The sequence below is a fragment of the Octopus bimaculoides genome, chromosome 28 (assembly GCF_046866305.1).
Source record: "Octopus bimaculoides isolate indiv1 chromosome 28, ASM4686630v1, whole genome shotgun sequence".
In the NCBI taxonomy this organism is placed as follows: domain Eukaryota; kingdom Metazoa; phylum Mollusca; class Cephalopoda; order Octopoda; family Octopodidae; genus Octopus; species Octopus bimaculoides.
In genome coordinates, this window is record NC_142955.1 from 20,072,711 (window position 1) to 20,092,686 (window position 19,976).

A 19,976-nucleotide genomic window follows, 5' to 3' on the forward strand; every position below is an offset into this window, starting at 1 on the left:
AGGATTTTAATTTCCCCAGTCAAACTACAGCATAACCTCATGTAACGCCGGTGGGATTGAAACCTTCACCTTCCCTTTTACACAGCTCTGACCGCAGGTTCGAACCCTGTCTCTTCTTTCTAGATATTATTCTTTTTCATTTGCTTGTCAATTCGGGGCTTAAAAGTTCGGAGAGAAAGCATGAACACCACAACAGCTCACGACATCGTTAGAAAGAAGGAAAATGACCCTTCCCTCATGTTTTCGACTGCGGACAAGGTTCGATCTTGGCATGTAGATATTTACTATAATACACTTCATTTTCATTGTAAGAAAAGAGAACATGAAAGCCACAACTTCTCTCTCTCACACACACACACACACACACACATTCTGTCGATTTTTGCAGGTCTGTAAATAATAACATTTTATAAACTTAAAGCTTACACGATGATCGCTTTTAGTTTTAAACTTATAAAATATTTGTGTGTGTGTGTTGTGTGTGTGTGTGTGTGTGTGTGTGTGGTCGAACCCCTGCTAGAATGGAAAACGGACGTTAAACGATGATGATGATGATGATGTGGTGTATATGTATCTGCATGTGAGTGTACACACACACACGCACACGCACATATATGTATATATATATATGTATGTATGTATGTATGTATGTATGTATATATATATATATATACATACATACATACATACATATATGTGTGTGTGTGTGTGTGTGTATATATATATATATATATATATATATATATATATACAGAGAGAGAGAGAAACTAACAGATAGACAGATACCTATACACCATTACTGCCATCCATCCCAAATAAACAGTATCTCCACTACCAGTGCCAACATCTTATTCCACAACCACTATTACCACCACCACCACCACCACACAACAGCAGTATCACTAATATCATTACCATATGCCACTATCACCACCCTATCATCCACCCCTCCATTTCTGAACTGGTACCTTTAAATGGTGAATGAAAAATTTGATCTTGGCACAGTTTGAACACAGAGCCCCTTTGACCAGAAATCATACCACAAGATATTCTATCCTCCACCCTAATATTAGCACCACCTGATGATGTAATGTTGAGTTTTTATTTATTGGATGTCCACGATTGATGTGGGGTACTTGATGCCCTAGACCAGCCAGACAATGTGCTCTCTCTTCGCCTGGTCCTACAATCTCCCCCCCCCCACTTCTTCCAATTCTACAATATGCTACCAGCACCTTCCACATGATGGTTTAAACATGTCCTGACTGCCGATACTCAGATGTTTGTTGAGGCTGCAGTTTCTCTCTGATGGTGGACAGGTGTGGTCACCATTTGTGAAACCTGATTTTCTGGCAGAGCTGCAGTCCAGGGTGAAGCAAAGACAGGATTGGACACCTGGCATCTAGAATAGGGGTAGGTGCTCACCACCCTCCACCAGTCAGGCAACGGTTCAGTGGATGTTCCACTTTAGCAATCTGTAAGGGGTTTAGTGGTTGGAAAAAAAAGTGACAGAAGCAAACCAACCAGTCTGTTCTGGAGTTCTTTTGGATTGGGGACTTCCATGGATATCTTCCAGAATTCTTTGACCTGCTTATACTACAAATGGATGCTAGCAGATTGGGATAAACTCTACAGGTACACAAGTGAGATGCTAGCAGATTGGGATAAACTCTACAGGTACACAAGTGAGATGGGTGCAGAACAATGAAACCATGCATTCACTCGTTCAGTGTTCTGGCTTTACTGACTCACGGAGTTATGTTGAATAGCTGCTGTCATATGTGGGACAGATCTGGTTATAAGCCAGGTCAATCATTATTCTTCACGCTTTTTTCTATCATTGTAGCTAAGATAAATATGTTTTGCTTTTAAAATATGAAAGTTATTTAGATCTAAACCTGATTACTCTCCTATAAAATTTTGCTACAAATTTTTATGTAAACTTTTGCCAAAATGTTGTTAGGGGCCAGTCCTAAATGATGATGATGATGATATACAATCATACATACATATATAATAAGATGGTCATGAACTATATTTCTGTACTTCAGATACTAACAAAGTCTCTCTCAAATCGCCATCCTAACATGTTGGATAATGTAATGTTAAGTTAGGATGGTCCTGGGTGGATTTACAGGTCTTCTCAATCATGGCTGACTTGCAGCTAAACAACATTGATGATGCCATGTTCAGTTAGAAATTGCAGCCAATCATCCCTCAAATCACATAAGCTGTATAAAAACCAAGAAGGACATATTGTATGTTTACTGGACAGTCATGGTTGGAATGCATTTGGTCATAGGTCTACTTGATCAGAGTTGACATGGGGCTAAATAGCAACAGTTACATGCTGTTTATTTTTGGTTAGGTGGACTGTACCATGTACCTCCACATGGACTCTCTTTATGGCTAGATGGACTATGCACCTCCACATGGTAACCATTTGCACCTACATAGATTGTGGCACACTTATGTGGACCCTGTTTATAGTTAGCTGGCCTGTGGCATTTCCACATGGTATGTATTGACAGCTAGAGGGATCCAGGCATCTCTGAGTGGTACCTGTTTACAGCTTGACAGACTGTGACACTGTTACATGATATCTAGATACCCTGCTCTTTCTCCATGGTACTTGTTCACTGCTTGTGTTTGTCAAGCCTGCTATGGATGGTTCTTGAGCTGTGTTGCTGCCCAGATGTTTGAATCTGTGAAAAAGTTCACAGTTTGATTGATTATTGCAGATGAGTGATTTGTATGAGGGGCTGCTGGTTGGTACATGATTTGTGCTATTGGTGGAGATGAAGTCTTCACAGACAGGAGAGAAACTTTTGATGAAATACTTGAATCATGATCAACAACCCAACCGTGCAGACCCATTGAGTGGGGTTGCATAAGCTGTCGGCTCTCTCCCTATGAAATCAGCAATGCACACCACAAGGGAAAGTCTCAGCCTCCAAACTTCCAAGTTTAAGGTCTATATCAACAAAGGGCCAGTGAGTTGGAGATTATTTTTTACAGCATGGTACTCAGTTACAGCTACATAGACTGTACCTCTTTTGGCAGGTACAGCAAGAATCTCAGTAGATTCCATCTGAACAAAATACTGCACATTTTGTGGGTTGGACAAGAGCTCAGAATTGAGGTCCACAATTGTCGATGAGGAAGCTTGCATGTAGTTGCTCCATCTATTAGAAATAGCAGCTAATTCTCACTCAATCCTATCATCTTTAAAAAAGAAAGGTATGTTGGATAATGTAGTCCTAGATACTCTTAGATGTATGAGATGATCCTAATTGATATGACCATCATCATAGGTTTATTCGTGCAAGGCTGGCCAGGGGCTAAGGAACAATGTGATTCTGTACCTGCTTATAGTCTTTCCTGAGTATACCCACCTTAATTGTGCAGTAATGATGATGATGATTATTATTATTATGATGACATATGAAGCTGTTTAATAAAAGGCAGTTTAGAGAATGTCCTTCGTTGTGGGATGTGAGTTGAAGACTGGTTGGCTGTTGTTTCTAGCAAGTCCTTTAAGCACATCTCTCACATAACAAATGTGTGGGTGTATGTTTGTGTGTGCATCTGTATGTGTAGATGTTTGTGTTTGTATGTAAATGTATGTATACATGTTTATGTGTATGTATGTATGTACATATGCATGTGTATGTTTGTGTGTAGGTATGTGTGTGTATATATGTATATATATGAGTGTGCATATGTTTACACAAGCATAAACATCCATAAACATGCAATTTGAGGGGAGGGGTAAAGTCAATTCCATCCAACCTCAGTACTCAACTAATACTTATTTTATTGACCCTGGAAGATGAAATTCAATGTCGACCTTGGTGGCATTTGAACTCAAAACATAAAGATGTACAGTAGACCGCTGAGCATTTTGCCCGGTGTGCTAACAATTCTGCCAACTTGCCACCTTAAATGAATAATAATAATAATAATAATAATAATAATAATAATAATATTGGCTTCAAATTTTGGCATAATGCACAAATTTTGTCCTGTGTAGCAATATTGGCTTTAATGGTGGTGAGTTGGCAGAATCGTTAACAGCATTTCATCCATCTTTATGTTCTGAGTTCACATTATGCCAAGGTTGACTTGGCCTTTCATCTTTTGGGGGTCAGTAAATTCAGTACCATTTACCAATGGGGTCAAAGCAATTGATTTGTCCCTTCTCCTGAAATTGCTGGCCTTGTACCAAAGTTTGAAACCAATATTGGCTTTAGCATTATAAAAGTGGGTCTTTTTGTCAATACAGTATGATTTGCTGGTCATTAGCTTCAATGGGGCCTTACTTCAGCTCCAGTGGTTCATGGATTAGCTGACCCTTTCATTTCTACTGAGTTGACTCTTGACATTTGTAGACAAGCTTCAATGTTGTTTCTAAACAACATTGAACTGTCTTTGTTTATGCACAAAACTCTACTCATCTCTGTTCACTGAATGAACTGGTGCAGTTGCGAACCCTTTCAGCAAAGGTGTTTGCTGCTGCTTATATCTGTGCTGGAAGGACAAAACCTCAAGTCTTTAGGTCCCTGGTCCTCCCTGTCCTGCTCTATTGTTGCAAGACTTGGACACTGGCTGAGGCCTTTAGGAGCCACCTGAACTCTTTTGGTACCAGGATAGCTTTGCAGGATTATCGGTTACCATTGGCTGGATTTCATAACCAATCAACAACTCTTCTCAGAACCTAAGACGCATCCTGTTATTTGTGTGAATCCAGAGTGCCAGCTCAGTGTGGTTGGCCATGCTGCTCGATTTTCTGAGTTAGACTAACACTAAACTTCTGTCTTTAAACCCTTTAGCATTCAGATCCCTGTCAAATATAATGCTTATTTATTCCTATTTTTTAAACTCAACTTAGGTCCTGAAGTGTTCTCTTCACTGAGGATTTGGCTGGGTTGATGGCTATTTGTGTTGGTCAACTGCATGCCACATAGTCACTACAGATGAGGGGTAATCTCATGGATATGGGAACTGACTGCGACTCTGCTCAACAGGTCATCTGGAGGACCTGGGAACATACCAACAGATGATAAATGCAGCAGCACACTGCAGTGGTGCATGTCCCCACACCCGACCTGTAAACTATACACATAATTAGTTTTTTAAGCCTTAAATAAAAATAACTTCTTCAATCTAAAGTTTTTCAACAGTGATGGTCTCCATAGGATCTGTGTAATGGTTGTTGTTTCCACATTACAGCCATAAACGAGGCTTTTGTATTAATGGTTATGAGTTTGCGTCCAAGGTGTCACCTTCTGAATTAATGTGTCTGGCCTTTGTCTTTTTGCCTGTTAGCTACACGTTCAGTACGGGTCTGGTCATTGCAGTTAAAGTCAGCATTTGACCTTCACATTGACCACGTGACCTTGACATTGGCATGTGTGACCTTGACATTCCCAACCTTGGTCAATCCTAAGCATTAAAACAACATCATGAGATGGAGATATTCCCCAATATCAGCCACAAACTCTGTGCCCTCCCTCAAGGTCAAGGGTCAGAATTGTGTGTTGTGGTTGTTTAGCCCTCGGTCAGTCTGATCGAGCATTTTTATGATCATCCCGTCTTTCATACTGACATAGCATATCTAGGACTACATTATCTAATGTGCCTTTCCTTTTGTTATTGTTGTTTAGCCTCAGATCAGTCCTGATCCAACAGACGTATGATCATAGACATTCCAGCCATGGCGATCCTATCTTTTAGTTTATTAGGGAGGGAGTATATTGTGTTATGTATCCTTCTTTAAAACAATAGGGTGTGATTTGAGAGAGATTTAACTGCTATTTCTTGCATATCAAGTAGCTACATAGAAGTGATGTATCTCTTACTATAAAAAACATGAGCCAGCTCTCTCTCTCCATTTTTTCTTCAAATAATGCAAGCAGCAAGTACTATTAATGTTATGCACACACACACACACACACACACACACACACAAACATGTACATACATATACGTACCACAATATACGCAACAACGTGTGTGTGTGCTTGTATAAGTGTATGTATGTATGTTTGTGTGTGTATATATATGTGTGTGTGTGTGTGTTCATATGTGTGTGTGTGTGTGTGTGTGATCATCATAAGTTAAAAGTCCCTGTTTCCTGCTGGCATGGGTTGTTGGACAGGATCCAGTGGGTCTACGGACGGCCCCTGCCCCATTGTCTGCTTTGCCATGATTTCTATTTTCATCTCTTCCCAGCCCCACCTGATTGCTCCCACCCTCTCTTCTCATCATGTGGTTCTTCTACAGCAGTGGTTTCCAAAGTGGGCAGCACTGCACCCCCTGGGGGCATTGGACAGATTCGTAGTGAGGGCATTGAAGAAGACTGGGCCAATAATGGGGTAACCAAATGAAACGACAGTCATGGCCATTGCTGGTGTCATGTAAATGGCACCTGTGAAATTGTAATTGTGGCCATTGCCAGTAGCATGATCTTCGAATGTTGGGCCTCACAGAGATGATGACAAGAGACAGAGACCTTTGGTAATATGCTGTGCTTGAGAAGACTCATCAAGCCAGATGAAACTATAGTCAATACTGTTGTCAGTGTCATGTAAATGGCACCCGTGCTGGTGGCACACAAAAATCACCCATTACACTCTTGGAGTGGTTGGCTTTAGGAAGGGCATCTGGCTGTAGAAAATATGCGAAATCAGACTGGAACCCGGTGTAGCTGTCTGACTTACCAGTTCCAGTCAAACCATTTAGCCCATGCCAGCATGGAAAACGGATGTGAAATGAAGATGATGATGATGATGATGATATATGTATACATATATATAATTGTATATATATATATATAATTGTATGTATATATATATATATATATATATATATATATATATATAATTGTATATATATATATATATAATTGTATATATATATATATATAATTGTATATATATATATATAATTGTATATATATATATATAATTGTATGTATATATATATATATATATATATATATATATATATATATATATATATATATATATAATTGTATATATATATATATATATAATTGTATATATAGTACACACACACACACACACATGCACACGGAGTATATATAGTATTTAGATAGGATTATAATCCTGGCTGTGCCTTCATGAAGCACACCTGCACATTTCAGCTTTCCAAGATTGTATGTCGATGTTACAATTGTGTGAAGCATGCAGAAAAGTTTTAAAATACTGGGAAATAGTTTTTGCAGAGTAATTACATATCAAAAGAGGAGATTGGAAGAAATTTGGGGTATTATTTAGTCAATAAATGATACCAAAAATTTCTTCTAATCTTCTCTTTTGTTTATATATATATATATATATATATATATATATATATATATATATATATATATATACACACATAGTTTTTAAAGTTATCTTCACAGACAGAGTATTGGATTCTAAGCCTTTGATAAACTTGGTTGTATATTATAGTTACATGATGAAATATGGTATCCCTACTAGCAATTAATATATATACTTCTATGTACACACACACACACACACACACACACACACACACACACACACACACACATATATAAAGAGAGAGAAACAGATATGTATATCTATGTATGTGTGTGTGTGTATATATAAACAGAATTGGCTTCCGTACAGTTTCCATTTCCCAAATTCCAGTGACAATGAATTGGTGAAGTGGAAACTGTGGTAGACATATCCATTGACTAGTGTTGTGCTGTATAGCATCAGTGAAGGTGGTGGTGGGAGGTGGTAGGGAATGTGACCCAATCTGGTGGGGCCAACCGATTTAGGATTTGAACTCTAGGAGCTGTTGTTGTTGTTGTTGTTCTAGAAAACAATTAGGTGAGTTGTCATAATTCACCAAATCTAGCTCAGTTTCCATGTACCTGTGCTGCCAGCCTCGCCTTGTAGTCATAGCAACCTGTTACCATAGCTACTGACTTGCACTCCCCCCCCCCACACACACACACCCATCCCTCTGGTGTAGCTCTAAATTAGATTTCCTCTTGCAACATCTTGCACCCCTCCCACCCTCACACACACACACACACACACCCTTATTGGGTTTCTGTTTACCAACATCTCCGACTTACACATCCCTTCCCCCTCACTACGCACGCACCACTGCAGGTGTGTTGATATGGCTATGTAACTATTGTACACATGCATACGTCTATGTATATATATATATATATATAGTATATATATATATATATATATATATATACATATACATACACACACACACACACTTGTAAAAGTGTGTGTGTGTGTGTAGCACTTTTAGTGATTGTATTTGTGTAAGTTTGCTTATTGTTTGCTTATTAACTACAACCATAACAACAACATGAGCATCATCACTCACAGCCTCCACATCACGGCAACAACCTACTCACACACACACACACACACACACACACACACAGAGAAACAAAGCCCAGACATTCCGACATCAAATGAAACAATGTTTGTCAAACATCTTTGCCAAAGTCAGAAATTGAAATTTACGTAAAGGGGACAGGAACGTCTGTGATGAAGATCGTGATGACATGTGAAGGGGGGAAAGCCAGCAACCTGTTTAGAGTCTGACAACAATCACAAGCGGGCATGTAGGGCCTGGAGAAATCCCCTGCTTTCACACCGTTTCTAACTTTTCATTTCAATACTTCCAGATATGCAGAACATGGCAAACTGCACCAGAACCCATCCCACAGACACGGCCCCCGCCTGCCCATCTTATATGCACATCTTCCAAGTTTGAGTAATACTCACCTTCCTTTCAGACCCCTTCACTTTCAAACCTTCTGCGGGGGATAAATGATATCAATCACAACAACAACAACAACAACAACCGCAATGCACACCAATGACAATGGCCTCCACCCTTCCCCTCACCTGCTGTCCATTTGTGCCCAACACAGTCCAGATGGCATCTCAATCCTGCTCAGACTGTCCATGGTTCTTTGATAAAAACCTTTTATTTTAAACTAATCGAAATTCAAAATCTTCCATCTAATTTTCATGTTGATTTATGTTCCAAACATCAGCTTAATAATCCTTTCTACTATAGGCACAAGGCCTAGGTTTTTGTGGGGCAGGGGAACAATTGATCGCATCGACCCCAGTACTTGACTGATACTTAATTTATCGACCCTGAAAGGATAAAAGGCAAAGTTGACCTTGGTGGAATTTGAACTCAGAACATAACAACAGACAAAATACCACAAAGCATTTCGCCCGGTGTGCTAACGATTCTGCCAGCTTTCCCCCTTCAAACACCAACTTAATAACGACAAGGTTATTTTACTAAATTCTTCAATATTTTCAAACTTAATTGCAACAAAGGCAGACTATTGCAATAGCAATTCAGTAACAAAAAGGTTCAACAGAATACGCCACACCAGCCTGCAAACAACCCCTCAGGTTCACATGTGTCTATATAGGGACAAGATAAACATCTCACACCAAAGGTTTGAACTTGTGTCAATGTACACCTAGGATGTGTTGAGCCAACCCAACTCTAACCAGTGAAGGGACAGGCCAAAGTTTCATTGGGATTATGATGTTGTAGGATGTCTCTAGCCGCAATAATATACAGTTTGGGCTGGCTGGATGGATGGATGTAGGTTGGTATGTATGTATGGATGGATGGATGGATGTGTGTATGTATGTATGTGTGTATTTATGTATCTGTAATGTTTTGTGTGTGTATACATGTATATGTATGTATACATATGTATAAGCATATGTGTATATATATACATGTGTGTGTATGTGTATATATGTGTGTGTGTGTTTTGCATAGATTATGTATTTATGTGTAACTCTTTCAAGTACCCTTTCTCTCCACCACCACCCCCACTGCAACCCCACACCCTGCCTGCATCTGCACCCTGCATCTGTACCGTGCACTGCTTCCACTCCAACCCCCAGATGTTATGGAATGAGGTCACTTTACGGCTCGACTCCAACAGAGAGAAAGAACATCTCACCCCACCCCACCCCCGCCAATCTCCCCATAAACCTCCCTTACTTCCAGGCTGACTCATCATAACAACAACAACAACAACAGACAATCAGCTGTGCTTGTCATTTAGCCCAAGGTCTGCTCTGAGGGAGAAAATCTATGACAAAACATGTTCCAGACATGGCCATCTCTTCTTGTCTTTCAGCCTGTGAATTTACTGTCCTTTGTCTTGCTTGGAGGGGAATTTGGCTGTTATTTCTAGCATGCTGAGAGACCATGCAGTGGCTTGTTAGATCACACCACCACCCCATCATCATCATCATCATCTTCCTCATCACCAACATCATTGTCATCATCACTATCCTCCACCTCTGCCTCCTCCGCATCTCTATGATGTTGCCTGTCTTCTTACTTATATTTCAAATTTTATCCAAACACTTCTTCTCTTTTTGCCAAACTTTGCTACTCTTGTTATGTTTGGATAAAGTTTTTTTCTTGGCACATTTTTTGCACCTCTCTCTCTCTCTCTCTCTCTCTTTCTGTGTATCATGTTCACACCTGAATATATCATCTACACACCTGATATATATATATATATATATATATACATACACACATACACACACACACACACTTGATATTTATCTATCATTTAGTGTATGTGTGTGTATATACATATATATATGCATATATATATAATATATTTATCATATATATATATATGTATATAATGTCTATTCTTCTGCTTCTTAGGTCCATTGGTGCCTTTGAGCGGCACATTGGGCAGTCCGTAATCACCAATTATCTGTGTTTCTTCCCAGATGATGTTCAGTCTGCGCAAATCTTCTTTGAAGATCCTATTCCATAGCTGTTTTGTCTAGCCTCTCCTCTGGCAGTCTTAGTATGTGTCCAGCCTTTCTCATTTGTCATTTGGTTACAGTTGCATGCAGGGACTTTACTCTTGCTGCTTTGAGAATGGCTTCATTTGTCACTCTGTCTTGATAAGTGACTCTTAAGATCTTTCTGCTGTAGCACTGATGGAACACATCAAGTTGTCAGGTGATTTTTACTGTCATCTTCCAGATCCCAACTGCATGGATCACCACTGGCAGTTTTGCCGTTTTGGACAGACGGATCTTCCGCTCTATACTTATGTTGTTGTTACACCAAAGTGTTGTCAGTCTTCTAAATACTGCCACTGTGTTGCCAATTCTGCAGCTTTACGTCTGTCTCTGTTTTGCCGTTGCTTGTCATTAAGCTTCCCAGATATGTGAAGCTTATAACTTCTTCAACTGGTTCTTGTCCAACTTTCACTGCTACACTTCCTACTTGCTCTGCCTTCATTTTTTGACTGCTGATTCTCAACCCAGTCTTTGTTGCTTTCCTTTCCATTTTTGTTGTCATTTCTTGTAATGTTGGGTGGTTCTCAGCCAACAGAGCAATGTCATCAGCAAGATCCAAGTCTGTTAGCCGGTCCCTCGCTGTCCATGGTATGCCTGCAGCCGGTCCCTCGCTGTCCATGGTATGCCTGCAGCCGGTCCCACCATTGATTTTCGCATAACAAAATCGATCACCATCAGAAACAACATTAGTGACAGGAGACAGCCTTGTCTTACTCCAGTGAGGATCCTAAAAGAACCAGGATATCCATACTCTGTTTTAATGCAGCAGCTTGAGTTGTTGTAGAAATGGCAAAGCAGACTGATCTAATCGTCTGGTATTCCATACATTTTTGCAGTCTTCTGGAAGGTTTCTCTATTCAAACTGTTCAAATCCTACGGACATTGTATTTGTGTTTCATGCTTCCAGGGTCGATAAGGTAAAGATATCAGTCAACTACCAGAATCTCTGTAACTGCATGAGAAGACCCGGCAAGCCAAGTAAGATCGTTGCCAGTGCCCCTGGACTGGTTCTTGTGCGGGTGGCACATAAGATGCACCATTTTGAGCGTGGCCGTTGCCAGTACCGCCTGACTGGCTTTTGTAGGATTTTCGAGCGAGATCGTTGCCAGTGCCCCTGGACTGGTTCTTGTGCGGGTGGCACATAAGATGCACCATTTTGAGCGTGGCCGTTGCCAGTACCGCCTGACTGGCTCCTGTAGGATTTTCGAGCGAGATCGTTGCCAGTGCCCCTGGACTGGCTTGTGCGGGTGGCACATAAAAGACACCATTTCGAGCGTGGCCGTTTTCGTGCGGGTGACACGTAAAAGCACCCACTACACTCTCTGAGTGGTTGGCGTTAGGAAGGGCATCCAGCTGTAGAAACTCTGCCAAATTTAGATTGGAGCCTGGTGTTGCCATCTGGTTTCACCAGTCCTCAGTCAAGTCGTCCAACCCATGCTAGCATGGAAAGCGGACGTTAAACGATGATGATGATGATGATGATGATGTATATATATATACATATATATATATATATATATATATATATATATTTATACATATGTACATATATATGTATGTATATACACGCACATGTACACACACAGCTAACTTGAACAGCTTACTTAATCCATTTATCAACAGAGAAACATTAGAAGCCACTGTAAATGCAGCGGTAGCAGCAATAGGTGAGCCACGCCAAAAATACTGCCACACAGATGTTACAACATTGCTGCATACCTGCTGATGTTGGATCTTATGGTGGTGGCGGTGGTGGTACTGTGATTGTGTTGTTGTTGTGGTGGTGGTGGTGTGGTGTGAAGGAATTGGCAGAAGCAGAAAAGTGCAGGACAGACTGCTTTGCATGGTTTGTTTTGGTCGTTTATGTTCTGAGTTCAAATCTCACTGAGGTCAGTCCTTTACCCTGGCAAACGAAGTACTTTGCATCTTTTGTCTAAATCAAACCCTACCGACACCAATTTTACCTTTCATCCCTTCCAAGCGTCAGTAAAACAAAGCACCTGGTCAGAGCATTGTTAGAGATACCTTGTGGTGTTTGGTCCCTCCCTTTGTATTCTAGACTTAATCCCTCACCTGGTTATGGGGTCACTCTGTTGGAAGGATTGGAACCAAATCTTTGCTTTGAGGATCACTTCTTCTCCACCCACTCTCCATCTTTGTGGGCCCTGAAAATATTAAGGGCCAAGGGAGTGGCTCTATCCCCTTCCCTTTGGCTAATTAGGAGGGTGGGAGTTAAGTGGAGATGAGATCTAGTCTGATGTGTGTGTGTGTGTGTGTGTGTGTGTGTGTGTGTACAGGTAGGTGCGTGTGTGTGTGCATAGTTAGACAGGTATGTCGGTAGATGTGTCTATGTGCATGTGTACATGTGTGTGTGTGTGTGTGTGTGTGTGTGTGTGAGATGAAGATATCTTTGACTGGAATACACCAAAACATCTGACAGGCACTGAAAATAGCATCACAGCTGTTTATAGGTTTTTCTCCCCCCCCCCCCCTCCCCCCCATCAGCGCCACCACCATCATTCCACCTCCACTCCACCACCAATAATACCACCACAAGTTAACACCACTGTTACACCCACCCCCACCAGGATTAGTTTATCTCAGACTACATAATCCAACATCCCCCCTCACCCCACCCATTTTTTTGGTGTGTGATTTGAGGGAGATTTACTTACTATTTTTAGAGGGTTGATCTGAGGTAGGGAAACACTTGACCCTTAGTGATGAAGTTGATGATGTAATAGTGTAAGAGATAGGCTGTGAGGTGGGAGTGGAAGAGACTGGACATGGGGGGGAGCAGATAAGTAGCAGAGAGGGGGGTATCTACTGGACATGGGGGGGGGGAGCAGATAAGTAGCAGAGAGGGGGGTATCTGTGAGTCCAGCAGATGTGGTGCAGGATGTCTCTGTCCACAAAAGAGGCATGGTCTTATGAGATTCATGAAATCCCCTGCTCACTGCAGAGTTGGAGGTGCTGGCTAAGATGCTTTGCTGAGTTTACTTACAACCCTTCACATTTTGAGTTCAACTCCCACTGGGGCTGTTGTTTATTGACAAAACCAAAATATCAGTCTTATATAATGAGGTTGTTATGATTGACTTGATGCTTCCCCTTCCCTATATTAGAAATCAATATTCAATCTGAAGGTTCCTCTCTGTGTGCGTGCGCACACACACACATACACACACAGATGTAGATGTCAACTCGAGATTTGCAGTTTCTTTTGGACAATTCCTGAGGCACCCATTTTCCAAGCTTAGGAACCTTTCCAAGTTGTTGAAGATGACGATGAACAGTTGTATGGTTTGAACTAAGCTTCATTGCCAATTCTTCAACTGATAATGCAGGATTTTCTTCATGTAATGCCTCAAGAAGCTTATCATCAAACTCAACTGGACGTCCTGTTCGATCTTCATCTTCAAGGCTGAAATCTCCACTTCTGAATTTTGCAAACCATCTTCTGCAAGTTCTTTCATTCAAGCATTATTTCCCATAAACTGAGTGTATGATTCGAGTCGCTTCGGCTGCAGAGTTTCCGTTTTTTGTACTCATAAAGCATTTTGTACCTTAAATGCATCTCTCTGCCTACTATTACTCTCACCCCATCACAAGGAATAGTAGATGTGTCACCGAATAGTGAGAGAGCGGGGTCAAAGTGTGACACACTGACATACAGAAATTCGTTTTGGCATTTATTATAAATATATAGTCAAAGGGAGGTAACTGTGTTAAGCTGTGGTTGAGTTTCTCTCTTCCACCTCTGTCCTACTATTTGAACAAAAGTAATTAACTCTACTAATTAACTAATCAAAAATTAGTTTATCAATAAAGCCATGTTTCATTGGAATATTCTTCCCAAGCATCAAATTATTACACCTGTTTGTTGTTCCCTCACCTGCCTTTCTCTTTTGTTTTCTGTAAATTTCAAGTACGGACACACACACACACACAACAGGCTTCTTTCAGTTTCCGTCTGCCAAATCCACTCACAAAACCTTGGTCAGACTGAGGTTATAGGAACGTTTAGATTACCAGTGAAATAAACCCCCATATTTTGTGTATATATATATATATATATATATATATATATATATATCATCATCATCATTTAACGTCCGATTTCCATGCTGGTGTGGGTTGGATGGTTTGACAGAAGCTGGGCAGCTCTTAAGTGTCCTGAAGACACTTTATTTCACGTTGCTCCAGTCCTATAATTCAAAGGGTCAGCCATGTCACATTCTTTGTCACGCTGAACTTCCTTGAGAAGTACGTTAATGTCTATGGAGTACACAGCCACTAGCATGTTGATTTCACGATCAGGCTGCTCCGTTAATCGGATCGACAGGAACCCTCGTCCTCGTCACCGTCCGACTTCCAATCCTGACCCTGCATAAATAAATTCACCACAAATACAACGAGTTACCTCCCTTCACCCATTCACACATCTTCAACAATTGGATCGACTGATTTCACTCTGTGAAGCACCGTTCGTGGGTTCAAGTCCTATATTGGCGGGTATTTATACAATGTTGCAGACTATGCCTTGTATTGATTAGGTTGTTTTTTTTTTTAATGTGTTCTGGGTTCAAATCTTGCTGGAGTTAATTCGAGTAGCAATTCAGAATTAGAGACACTCCTTTGTTTCATTCATTCTCTATCTCTCTCATATTTTCTCTCTCTCCCCCAAGTCTTTTCTCTCTCTCTCTCTCTCTCTCTCTCTCTCTCTCTCTCGTTATAGAAAGGAAAGACATATTGGACAATGTCATTATGGAGATACAAAAAAAACATTGGATGGACATACTTGAATTGTCTTCATTTTGAGTATTGCTGGAGTACGGTTGACCTTAGACTAAACAACAATGCAGTGTTGTGTCGATCCATATATGACCCACACAGCTGCTGGAATCACATGTGGGCCACACCTATTGTGCCAGTGGGATAACTTCTATGTGGTTGATCAACAAGCTAGAGCTAGAAGCTAAATCTCCTTCAGGATTACACTCTGCTGTCTTAAATAAAGACTTAATGTTGGTATTTATAACATTTTCAGCTGGGTGGTTATGGTTGGGTTGCCTTCAATAATAAGTGATATTCAGGAAAACTTGTTGGAATGTTGCAACATTTAGTTCTGGTTATGTTCTATGTTCAAATCTCAGTCAGGTCAGCTTTCTCTTTCATTTCTCAGGGGTTTCATGGAATAAAGTACCCTCTATACATGAAACTTCATTCTATCAAACTACACACGCACACATCATCATCATTCTTTAACGTTCACACACACATGCACATACATATATAGGTGTGTGTGTGTATATATATATATATAGACGTAGAAGACGCATGAAGCCAAGTGGAATTGTAGTTGTGGCAGATACTGGTGTCACACAAGTGGCACCCATGCCGGTGGCACACAAAAGCACCCGTTACACCCTTGGAGTGGTTAGCACTAGGAAGGGCATCCAGCCATAGAAAACCATGCCAAATCAGACTGGAGTCTGGTGCAGTCCCTCACCTTGTCAGCCCTGTTCAAACTGTCCAACCCATGCCAGCATGGACAACGGACGTTAAATGATGATGATGATGCTATATAGGTGTCAAAGGAGTTTACTTTAGAATCCTATGTCTTTTACTCTAGCGTTGTGCTGACCAAAGCTTTGTGAGTAGATACGATAGATGGAAACTGAAAGAGGTAGACACACACACACCAAGTATAGGGGTGATTCCCTACTTTGTATCCCAAGTGGGGAAAATTTGATGTCAAATTTTCATTTGTTTCTTTATCTCTTGATCAATAAGGAAGGAGGTGCAGTATGTAGGACCTACGAGACAGGTGGTGGTGGGGGTGGTAGAGAAGGGTACCCTTAGGCCAGCAATATGACACAGGGTCCACTTATGGTCCCCAAGGACCCGATGACAGATTAAGTCTCTCCATCAAGTTGGTCATGGTGGGATTTGAACTCACCAGACAACCTGTTCTGCTGCTTGTTCTTCCTTTATTCACCCCTGCAACAATGAAAGGACTCAAGGTGTTGGAAGAAACAAGACATTTTGTCCAATGCAGTGGTTCTCACCCATTTTTTACTTATCGACCCCTTTTGATCTCTATTTTACTTGAATGGACCTTCATAGTCATTCGCTGTTTAAAAAATCCTATTTTTATAATTAAATATTAAGAAATTACTGAAATATTTTGAGTATTTTAAAAGTATAAGCAATTTTAGCAAAATCTTATGTGCCCCCTCAAGGGCCATGTGCCCCTCCTCCCACCAAGGACTATGTGGACCCTAATTGAGAACCACGTGGTGAATAAGGTGACCACCTCCCTGCTGGAATTTGCAGAGTAACTTCCCCTGTTTCGGGGGTGGGCGGGGAGAGAGAATGGTTTCAGCTGGCGCTGGTTGGCCAATCAGGTCACACGTCAACACCACCCTTGCCGGCTCATCTCCTTCTCCCCCACCCCCGTCTCTTTCTTCTCTCTCTTACTCCCTCTCTCTCTCTGCTGTTGACATCAGCTGATACGTTCTCTACCCCCTCCACCCTTTGTACTGTTTTTGTTGTTGTTTAACCACAGGTCAGTCCTGATCAAGACAGACGTATGATCAAAGATGTTCCAGCCATGACCATCTCGTCTTTTTATGCACTCAGAGTAATGTGTGTTGTAGTAGTAGCAGCAGTGACAGTTGTGTGTTAGTAGCAGTAGTTCTGTTGAAGGCCATGGCAGTGGTGGTGGCAGGGGAATGTCTATTATCTTGTGACCTCCACCCATGCCCTGCTCCCCTCCCCAAGGGTGGGGGTAGAGCGTGGGGTTTGCAATTATCTAGCAGCACAACTCGGGTTCCTTATCTCAGAACACTTTCATAATGTTTTGACAGGTTTTTCAAGGTCAGGGCCAACTTAACAGTACTGTGCCTCCCCTCAGCTGTGAAAGATGACAGAAGCTGGCCCAAACCATAAATCACCCATAAATTCCACTGCTTTTTTTAAAGGATCATTGTATATCTTGGAATACATTATTCAATGTGGTGCTCCTCTGGTTTCAACGAAATTTTACTGTTGCTTCAACTTCCTACCTCTCTTCCCCCTCTAGTCTGTCTGTCTGTGTGTCTCTCCTCTCTGTCTGTCTGTTTGTCTGTCTCTGTCTGTCTCTCTCTCTCTCTCTCTCTCCACTGCAACATGAATTTGCATATATGTTTATCTCAGTTTTTACTTAGGCATGTATGTGTGTGTGTGTGTGCATGTGAATATATATATGTGTCTCTATATATATATATATATATGTATAGACACACACACACATATATAAGTACATGCACCTGTATGTGTGTGAATATATAATCATGAGTATATATATATATATATGTGTATATATATATATGTACACACATGTATATAAGTACATGCGCATTTATATCATCATCATCATCATCGTTTAACATCCACTTTCCATGCTAGCATGGGTTGGACGATTTGACTGGATACTGGTGAACCAGATGGCTGCACCAGGCTCCAATCTGATTTGGCAGAGTTTCTACAGCTGGATGCCCTTCCTAATGCCAACCACTCCGAGAGTGTAGTGGGTGCTTTTACATGCCACCAGCACTAGGGCCAGTCAGGCGGTACTGGCAGCGGCCACACTCAAAATGGTGTTTTTTACATGCCACCTGCACAGGTGTCAGTCGAGCTGCACTGGCAACGACCTCGCTTGAATGTTTTCTCACATGCCACCAGCACAAGTGCCAGTAAGGCGACGCTGGTAATGATCATGCTCAAATGGTGCTATTTACATGCCACCGGCAAGGAAGCCAGACAGCTGCTCTGGCAATGAACATGCTCGGACGGTGCTGTTAGCACTCCACTGGCACAGGTGCCAGTCATTGAATTTGGTTCAATTACGATTTCGATTTCACTTGCCCCAACAGGTCTTCGCAAGCAGAGTTTAGTGTCCAATGAAGGAAAGGTATGCATAAGTGGGATCATTACACCCTTGGCAAAGGCCACGGATTTTCACACAGCTATCCTCATCCATTCTCGCTACATGACTATACCAGCGCAATCGTCTCTCTTGCACACCACAACTGATGCTTCTTAGGTTCAACTTTTCTCTCAAGGTACTTACACTCTGTCGAGTACGCACACTGACATTACACATCCATCGGAGCATACTGGTTTCATTCCTTGCGAGCTTACGCATGTCCTCAGCAGTCATGGCCCATGTTTCACTGCCATGTAGCACATGCGTCATATAGTCTGCCTTTTACTCTGAGCGAGAGGCCCACTGTCACCAGCAGAGGTAAGAGCTCGCTGAACTTTGCCCAGGCTATTCTTATTCCAGCAGCTACACTTTCAGCGCACCGTCCCCGGTTACTGACTTGGTCACCTAGGTAATGGAAGCTGAGCATCATGTACATTGTCTTGTCTTGGTATAAAAGATGGGCTACAGCAAACACTCTGCTCATAATAATAATGGTTTCAAATTTAGGCACAAAGCCAGCAGCTTTGGGGTGGGGCTAAGTCAATTAAATTGACCCCAGTGTTCAACTGGTACTTATTTTATTGACCATGAGAGGATGAAAGGCAAAGTTGACCTCGGAAGAAGATGGACGAAATATTGTTAAGTATTTTGCCCTGTGGACTAACAATTCTGCTGGCTCACTGCCTTAATAACAATGATGATGATGATGATGATGATAATAACAATGATAATAACAATGATAATAATAACAACAACAACAATGATAATAATAACAAAATTATGTAATATATAACGAGGCGTTGGTGGTGGGAAGAGGGTGTGAGGTGAAGGTACTTGAAATTTAATTTGCCACCAAGTGGTTATATTGTTGTAACAGTAAACCAGGACAACCCAACCCACATCTTCCTCTCTCTCTTTCCCATCCTGGGCCACTATTTATATGCTTAAAGCTTATCAGTATTTCCTTGTTGTTGTTGTTTTTGTCGGTCTTTAAATCTGGGGACGTTGGTATCTGACCAGCCATCACAAATACTCGTTAAACCAGACATTTTAATGAGTAATAAGCAAAGTTGTATAGATTTCATGTGTGTGTGTGTGTGTGTGTACAC

The 19,976-nt window shown here is 41.2% G+C and overlaps 1 protein-coding gene across 2 annotated transcripts in view; it reads left to right on the forward strand.

Annotated features, from left to right (window-relative positions):
• The window catches only part of LOC106874074 (cAMP-dependent protein kinase catalytic subunit 1), a 123,657-nt gene that overhangs the window by 765 nt on the left and 102,916 nt on the right, over positions 1 to 19,976 (forward strand). The gene's annotated exons all lie outside the window — the stretch shown is intronic.